The sequence below is a fragment of the Cryptomeria japonica genome, chromosome 2, assembly GCF_030272615.1.
Source record: "Cryptomeria japonica chromosome 2, Sugi_1.0, whole genome shotgun sequence".
NCBI lineage: Eukaryota > Viridiplantae > Streptophyta > Pinopsida > Cupressales > Cupressaceae > Cryptomeria > Cryptomeria japonica.
The window spans coordinates 84,351,594-84,359,285 of NC_081406.1; the positions used below are offsets into that span (position 1 = coordinate 84,351,594).

Below are 7,692 nucleotides of genomic sequence, written 5' to 3' on the forward strand. Positions count from 1 at the left end.
GACTTGTATGGTCAAGTTGATGAGATTAGGAGATATCAGATTGATAGTGATCTCACCATGTTAGATCCCAAGAACTTTGATACTATACAAGATTATGTCACTAAGGCAAATGAGTTGAGGGCACAACTCAAGGATTGTGGCATTGATAAGTAGGATACTCAATTGATCTTCAACTTGATGGGCAAGCTTCCACAAGAATATGCAGCATTTGTTTCTAGTTTCCAAAACCATAGGATGACAATGGGTTCAAGCTACACAATGCCTACATTTGATGCTTTCACTGAAATGTTGATGATGGAACAAACTAAGTTGATAAGCATGGGCATTATTAAGGCTTCTAAGTCTCAAGCATTAGTGGCAAATCAAGGGAATAAAGGAAATCAAGGAAAGGACAACTCAAACAAGAAGAAATGGCAATCAAAGCCTAAGGACAAAGCATCATCTTCTCCACAACAAGGAGATTCATCCTCCTCCAAGAGGGATAACTCACCAAAGAGGGAGAGACCTATTTGTGCCTGTTTTAAGAAGTTTGGTCATGAGGAGCGTCATTGCCATTCTAAGAAGATTGATGAGCTCACACATATCCTCAAAAAGCATAACATTGATTTGTCTAATGTCTACAAGAAGGATGATTCATCAACTTCCACTTCCTCACATTCAAAAGTAAAAGGGCAAGCATTCATGGCTTCTACAAGTGGGAAGACTCACTCTTTTGGGACAAGAAAAGGAAAAGTTCTGTGTGCTACTACGAGTCATGATTCAGAGAGATGGCTTCTAGATTCAGTGGCTTCTCATCATATGGCATCTTCACAGTCTATGTTATCTACATTTGAGCCTTGCACCATGCCGCATATTTTGATGGGCAATCATATATACATGGATGTGATTGGGAAAGGATCTATTGTCATTGGGGATAACTCCTTCAATGATGTGTTGTGTGTACCCCACTTGACAAACAATCTCCTTTCCATCTATCAAATCACACATGGCGCAACTAAGAGAGTTGTGGAGTTCACACATGAGTTAGTTTTGATTAGAGACTTGGAGACTAGAGCTATCATTACGACTCGGGTGGTTGATCATGCATCTCGGTTATACTCCTTTTCAGATTTTGTTGATGATGATGATTTCACATTTGATGATTCTACACATGATGATCACACTTCTTGTGATGGTTTAGATTTTGAGGAGAACTTTGGGCACTTGAACATGGGGATTCTCACATGTGACCCCATTCTTGAGCCTTGTATTTCATCTCCTCATATTGATATCACATCACCTATTGCACCTGATGATGCAGATAGTGTGACAGTTTTGCCTTCATGTGATTCAGTGCAGTAGGATATTCATTGTCTTCCAGCTTCAGATTCATGGGATGATTACTTGACAAACATTGCAGGTTTGTTTGTGGAATCCTACATTGCAGATTTGGGAGACATCATTGATGACATTCATCTTCTCTTTGATGAAGATGATCCTTCTTTGATTCTTGCAAGGGAACACTCTGACACTCTTGTTCATTCTCTACATGATCATTCTTTCAAGGTTGACATGATTGTGGATACTTTTGTACAACACTTGGAGGAGGTCTCTTTATCTTTTGAGGAGACATGTGATTCTTTGGGACATGTTCTACATCCATCTCCACTAGATCTTGGAGTGCCTTTTTCAGCAGTGTGGCACAGTTTACCACCTTTGGAGCGGGCATATTTCAGCATCGACATGGGGACACTTGAGCAGTTTTTAGAGATTCCTTTCATCATGAGTTTTTTTCATACATCTTCCCTTCATGATTGGGGATACTTCATGGATACACCTTTCGTTTTGTTTCTTCCTAAGGGGAGGAATGTTGTTTGACGTTCGTGGAGCAATTTCTTCATTCATCTTCGAGCTTCTATCATTGGTGCATATTCCACATTGAGGGGGGGATTCCTAGTCTCTCTTCTTCTTCTCTCATATGGGGGGGGACTTTTTCCTCACATGGGGTTTTGTCCTTCACATTCTTCTATGAGAGTTCTCTTGTATAACTTTCATCTCTCTTTTGGGGGAGGGTTTTTTCCCATTGGGTTTTTCTGTCTTTCCCCACTTTGTGAGAGATTTCATTGCATTGGTTTGCATGCATTTGCATTTGTACATGGGTACCTAACATGGCCTCGTAGTCGGAACCCATCTTGCATTGCTTAGTTGCATTGTAGACTTAAGTGCATTCCCCTAAGTTGCACTTAAGGGGGGGTGTTGGTGTAAATAATTATTCATCGTGGATATTATTACACCTTACTTAAGTTTATTTAGGTACATACATTTCATAGTAGTTTGGGTATGAGACACTTGGGTGTTTGTGCCACATTGGGATAGTGTGTGTAGGAGAATTTCCACCTTTTATAGTGTTGATCTTGTTACTACTTTATCATATCCACTTATTGTGGAGTGATAATTCCACCTTCGGTGGGTGATCCACCTCATGTGGAATATTTTATTGTTTCTCCTACCTGCCCACACCTATTTCCTACCTACCCTTGTTTGTATTGAGCCACATGTCATGTTTGTGTGCTCACATATCCATATAGTCTTGCCTATATAAGCAGGCTCATATTCATTGTAACAACAACTATTGATCATTTTCTATTGATGAGAATACAGTTTATTCTTGTCCTATATTGTGTCTCTAATTTGTACATTTCATTGAGCTCTTGATCTTGGCAAAATCTCACAGAATCCAAGTCGCCAAACCCTTGTAAAAGAGAAAAAAAATCATATTTTTTTATTTTCAAGATCACATTGCAACATAAGAAAATAGAATACAATGATGGATTGGGCAAGTGCAAGGTAATGAGTCACAAATTCGCGGAAGTCCGCGCGTTGGAAAATGCGCTCTTATAAACGGGGGCTCGTTTTCAAAAAACGGGGGCCCGTTTGTGCTTCGGGCTCCCGAGCCGAAAGGTAACGGGGGTCCGAAGCAAAAAAAGCGGGCCCCCGTTTTGTTCTAAAACGGGGGCCCGCTTTTAAACAAAACGGGGGCCCGTTTTTTAGAAACAGGCCCCCGTTTTTAAAAACGGGCCCCCGTTTCTAGAAACGGGCCCCCATTTTGTTTAAAAGCGGGCCCTCGTTTCTAAATGGCATTTTTCTTTTTTTTCCACAAGCCGCCCTTGTTTGAAAACGGGGGCCCGTTTTGTGGAAGTTGATTCCACAACCCGCCACTTGGCTCGGGATTAGGCCCGGGATAAGCCTGGGATGGCCACACCTAAGACATGGACCTGCAAATTCAAATCTCCATGAATGAAAGCACAAATATGAACTTCAGAAATAGTTTACGCGCCTCTAATCAGAGAATTTTTATACGAAATTAAAACCCATTTCAGATTATACTGTCTAGATTCTAAATATGTAAATTTATTTAAAAATTGATTATTTTAACTATTTTTCATTTAATTTATACTAAATTGGGTCCATAAATTTGAAATATTAACTAATTTTGTTAATTTAATAACTTTTTTATTTTAAAGAATTTTGGAAAAAAAGTTATATGTCATCAATCTACACAAAATTCTTTTGTATTTAAAAAAAAAAAAATCAAAAAATGTTAAGTTTACATCAAATTATGTGGGTCGTACACGTCAAATTTTTAAAACGATAATTATGGCCATTAAAAAATTAATTAAAAAAAAACTATTAGAAAAAAAAATACAGAAAAATATGCTCATCAATCTTCAATGTGTTGCAAACTATTTCCCAAAACGGTTTGAGAAAATAATTTTAATTGTGTCAAAAAGTGTGGGTCGTACACATGCATGGTATGGTCCTAAAACAGGCATTTTTAAAACATAGTTTTCAGAACTCCATTTAAAAATTTATTTTTTATTATGTGGGTATTAAAATAAATTATATATTTGGAAAGTACACTCAGAGGGCTATCTTTTATATCACTGACTTTTTCCAAGATTCAATCTCTAAGTGTTTCAAAATTTAAGCTCAAATGAGACAAAATCTGAAAATTAGGGAAAACACTTCCACTTTTTGGCCAAAAAGTGGACTCATCTTCTTGCACTGACCCGATTTGAGAAATACAAATGAATAATACACAAATAAATTACAATTTTTTTTAAATAAATTAAAATTTATCTATAATTATATATTTTTTAAAATAAATGAAGTGTCAAGAAGAAAAGAGGAATGTAATTCTACAATTATATTAATTCTTAAAAAATAATGCAAAAAAATTGTACTTGAAAATTTCTAAAGTTTCATCAAAAGAACTCCTATGTATTTTTTCACTTGTTGAACAAAAAATTTAATTAAAAAGGTTTAGGTGAAACAATTTTGAACAAAGCACCAGTAACTATCTATGTGGCATCCTACTTGGCAGCCAACCCCGCTTTCTTCAACATTTTTTTGTAACTCTCTAATCCACCTATATATTTCTTAAATAGACTATATTCTTTTAAAGTGTACATAAATATTCTTTTGTAGAACTCAAAGTTCATAATCTTTTTTTTATATATATTTTTATTACTTTAATATAATTAAAAAAAGAATGTTCAAGTAAGTTGTTATAATATAAAATGAGGTCGGTTATAAATTAAAATAAATATTAAAACATATTTATTTTAAAAAATAAAAATGATGCGGTAGAATATAGAATCTTCTCTAAAATGGTATTTTTTTTTAAATGATGAAAAAATAGACAAAATTTGACATCCCATGAAAACTATGACATTTTGTAGTTTGACCTTTAAAAAAAAAAGTTCATTGAGTTTTTTTAATGTATTTTTTTGTGCATTAGATATTAAAGTTAGTTATTTGAGGGAAAAATAAAGGAAAAATAGGTGTTTGCTCTTGTTTTTGCAACAATCCATTGACCCCACTTTTTTCATAATTTTTTAACAATTAAACTTCTCTTATTCATAATTTTTTAACAATTAATCTTCTCTTAAATTTATAAAGGAGTATATCAACCTAATTCTAATTTAAAAAATTACAAGCATAAATTTCATTAAGAGTTCTACATTTCATTGGTTTAAATCATGTTAAAATTCAAATCACAAAGACCACTTTTATGTGGTCCAAGTTTAAAAATTGAATTTATCAACTAAAAGTATGATAGGGATTGTACTTTTACCCACTTGTTAGAAGCCTACACATTCCTCAAGTAGTGATTTAATTTATTTGTTTATTTGCTTAAATTAGATAGGTTTACAACGTCTTCAACAATTTTATCAATCTTTTCATCTATTTTCTTACTTTTACCTTCAATTGCCTTGACTTGTTCATCTAGACTATGCACATGGTTCTCCAAAACCTTGTTGACCTTAAGTCACACTTGCATAACAATTGAGAAGTTTTCATTGGAGAAAGGAGGGGGGAATTAGAGTAGAGTAATTATATTTCTATTTCCTAAATAGTGAAATAATGAGAAAGAAACCACACATTTAAATTTTCGTATGAATTTAATATTTACTTTTCTACACATCTTAAGAAACAAAATTGCACAAAACATACAAACCCAAAAGAGCAACTCTCCAAGATAATTTTTTAGGAAGATGGCAAAGAGAGGAGCTTTAAGGGGTGATAGAATCACATGGGTGGGAGGGAAAACTCAAAAATAATGTTTAGGGATGTTAGGTTTAAGATGGAAATGATATGAGGGGGTAACTTGTAGGAAGTGTAGTTTTCTACTAATAGGAAGTTTATCATGGAAAAGTTTCTTAGCAATAAGCTACAAGTGAGTATCCAATTTTCACTTCTAGAGATAGTATCTAATAGGCATCAAATAAAATAGTCCAATTCACAGTTCCATTTTCTATTGATTTTATGAGTAATATGAAGAGAGGGGAGAAAAATATGGTATATAGCTTTGAGTAGAAAGTAGTGGATACGGTGACCATTTGGCCAACCAATTCAAAGAAAGTTAAATTGGCACAAGGAAGAAAATTTGATAAAAAAGGAATCAATAATAATGTCATAAATATCAACAATGGCAAGTTAATATGAAGTTTTAAGTAGAAGGTCGTGGATACAATGACCATTTGGCCAACCAATCCAACGAAAGTTAAATTGGCATAAGAAAGAAAGTTTGATCAAAAGGGAATCAAGAATGATGTCATAAATCTCAACAATGGCAACTTAATATTAAGTTTTAAGAAGATATTCCTACTTAAGATGAAGCTAGGGCTTCCACTAAAGAGATGACAAGTCTTATGACTCATAGAAAGTTAAGATATCTTTTCTAAATAATCTCTTCCACTTAAATCTATTGTCAAGGGCTAGAGGAAGCTCATTAAACTTGGCTTACCTATTTCACCCAATGGATGATGATCTGAAGCTCAAACCATGCTTGAGTGATTGGCATACTAAGATAAAGAGACAAATCTTGCTAGGTATTTCATATGATATTGGAAGGTGTTGACCTTGAGTTTTAAACTATAGTGAGAATACCATTTTACATTTCTAATCCACATCCTTGTAGAAATTGTGTGCAACGATAGTTTATACACAAATTTGCTTCCAAAAGGACGTAGTGCTTTCAAAAGTTCTAATGATTCATTTGAGAGAATCAAAAACTCAAACTTAAATCCTACCAACCATAAAGAAACCTATTGTTCCAATTTATGACTCATCCAGATAAACCCACATTGGATCACTGAGGATTGGTAGTTGGTTAAACATGGCTAGGGTATTGCCCTTTAGACCTTGGAGATACCCTCCGTGAGATATGGTATTTAAAAATGGTGTAGAGAATTAACCGAGAAATGTTGTAGTGCTCGTTTAGTATATAGTCGTTAAATTTAATATGGAATATCAACGTACTTGGTGTCTTATTTTGGTTTAGAAGGCTGAAAATAAAATAAAGTCCCATATCCTATTCTCAAAAACAAATCTTATTAATGGTGCCGTGGTGTAGTTGGTTATCACGTCAGTCTAACACACTGAAGGTCTCCGGTTCAAGTCCAGGCGGCGCCAAAAAGGTGGCACCTTTAATTTCGTCGAGCGTGTGTAAAAATATTGAATGCTAGGATGTAAAATTGTATTTTAAGTAAATCATTTATCTTTTTAAACTTCGTAAAAAAAATTGAATGTTAGGATGTAAGATGGTATTTTAAGCAAATTTTGAGATCAATTTTTTTTTTTTTTTTTTAAATAAATTTATTAATTTTATATAATTATTGGCTTTTATAAAATTCATGATTGGTACCTTTTTGTTGAATCATAGTCTTATCTGGACATGTCTATTCTAGCTCCAAAACGGCAGTACCGTCGTGCGTTTTACATTGTCGATTTTGCAATAAACGGCTATGATTGACTAACACGTTGCTATCACGTTGTACGAAAGATCCGTTTTGGAGCTAGAATAGTCGCGGACGTCTTATCTAATCATACATTATTAGTAATAACATTGATCACTTGCACAAATTTTAATAATAGACTATTGAATATCAACCACAATATAAATAAGTATGAACTAAACATAGTGAAAGGGATAAAAATGCATGTCCCAAGTCTTATCTAACCATACATTATTAGTAATAATATTGATCACTTGCACACATTTCAATAATAGACGCTTGAATATCAACCACGACAGAAATAAGAAAATATGAACTAAACACGGTGTAAGGGATTAAAATGCATGTCTTATATTTATTATTTTGTTTTTGCACCACTTTGTATAGTTGTTGTAAGTGTATTGTCTTACTA

General features: G+C 33.9%; 1 non-coding gene across 1 annotated transcript; it reads left to right on the forward strand.

Moving 5' to 3' along the window:
* The first annotated feature begins 6,883 nt into the window (after positions 1-6,883).
* Positions 6,884-6,957, forward strand: TRNAV-AAC (transfer RNA valine (anticodon AAC)). The gene has a single exon. It is a non-coding gene; the product is annotated as a tRNA-Val (tRNA).
* The last annotated feature ends 735 nt before the right edge of the window (positions 6,958-7,692 follow it).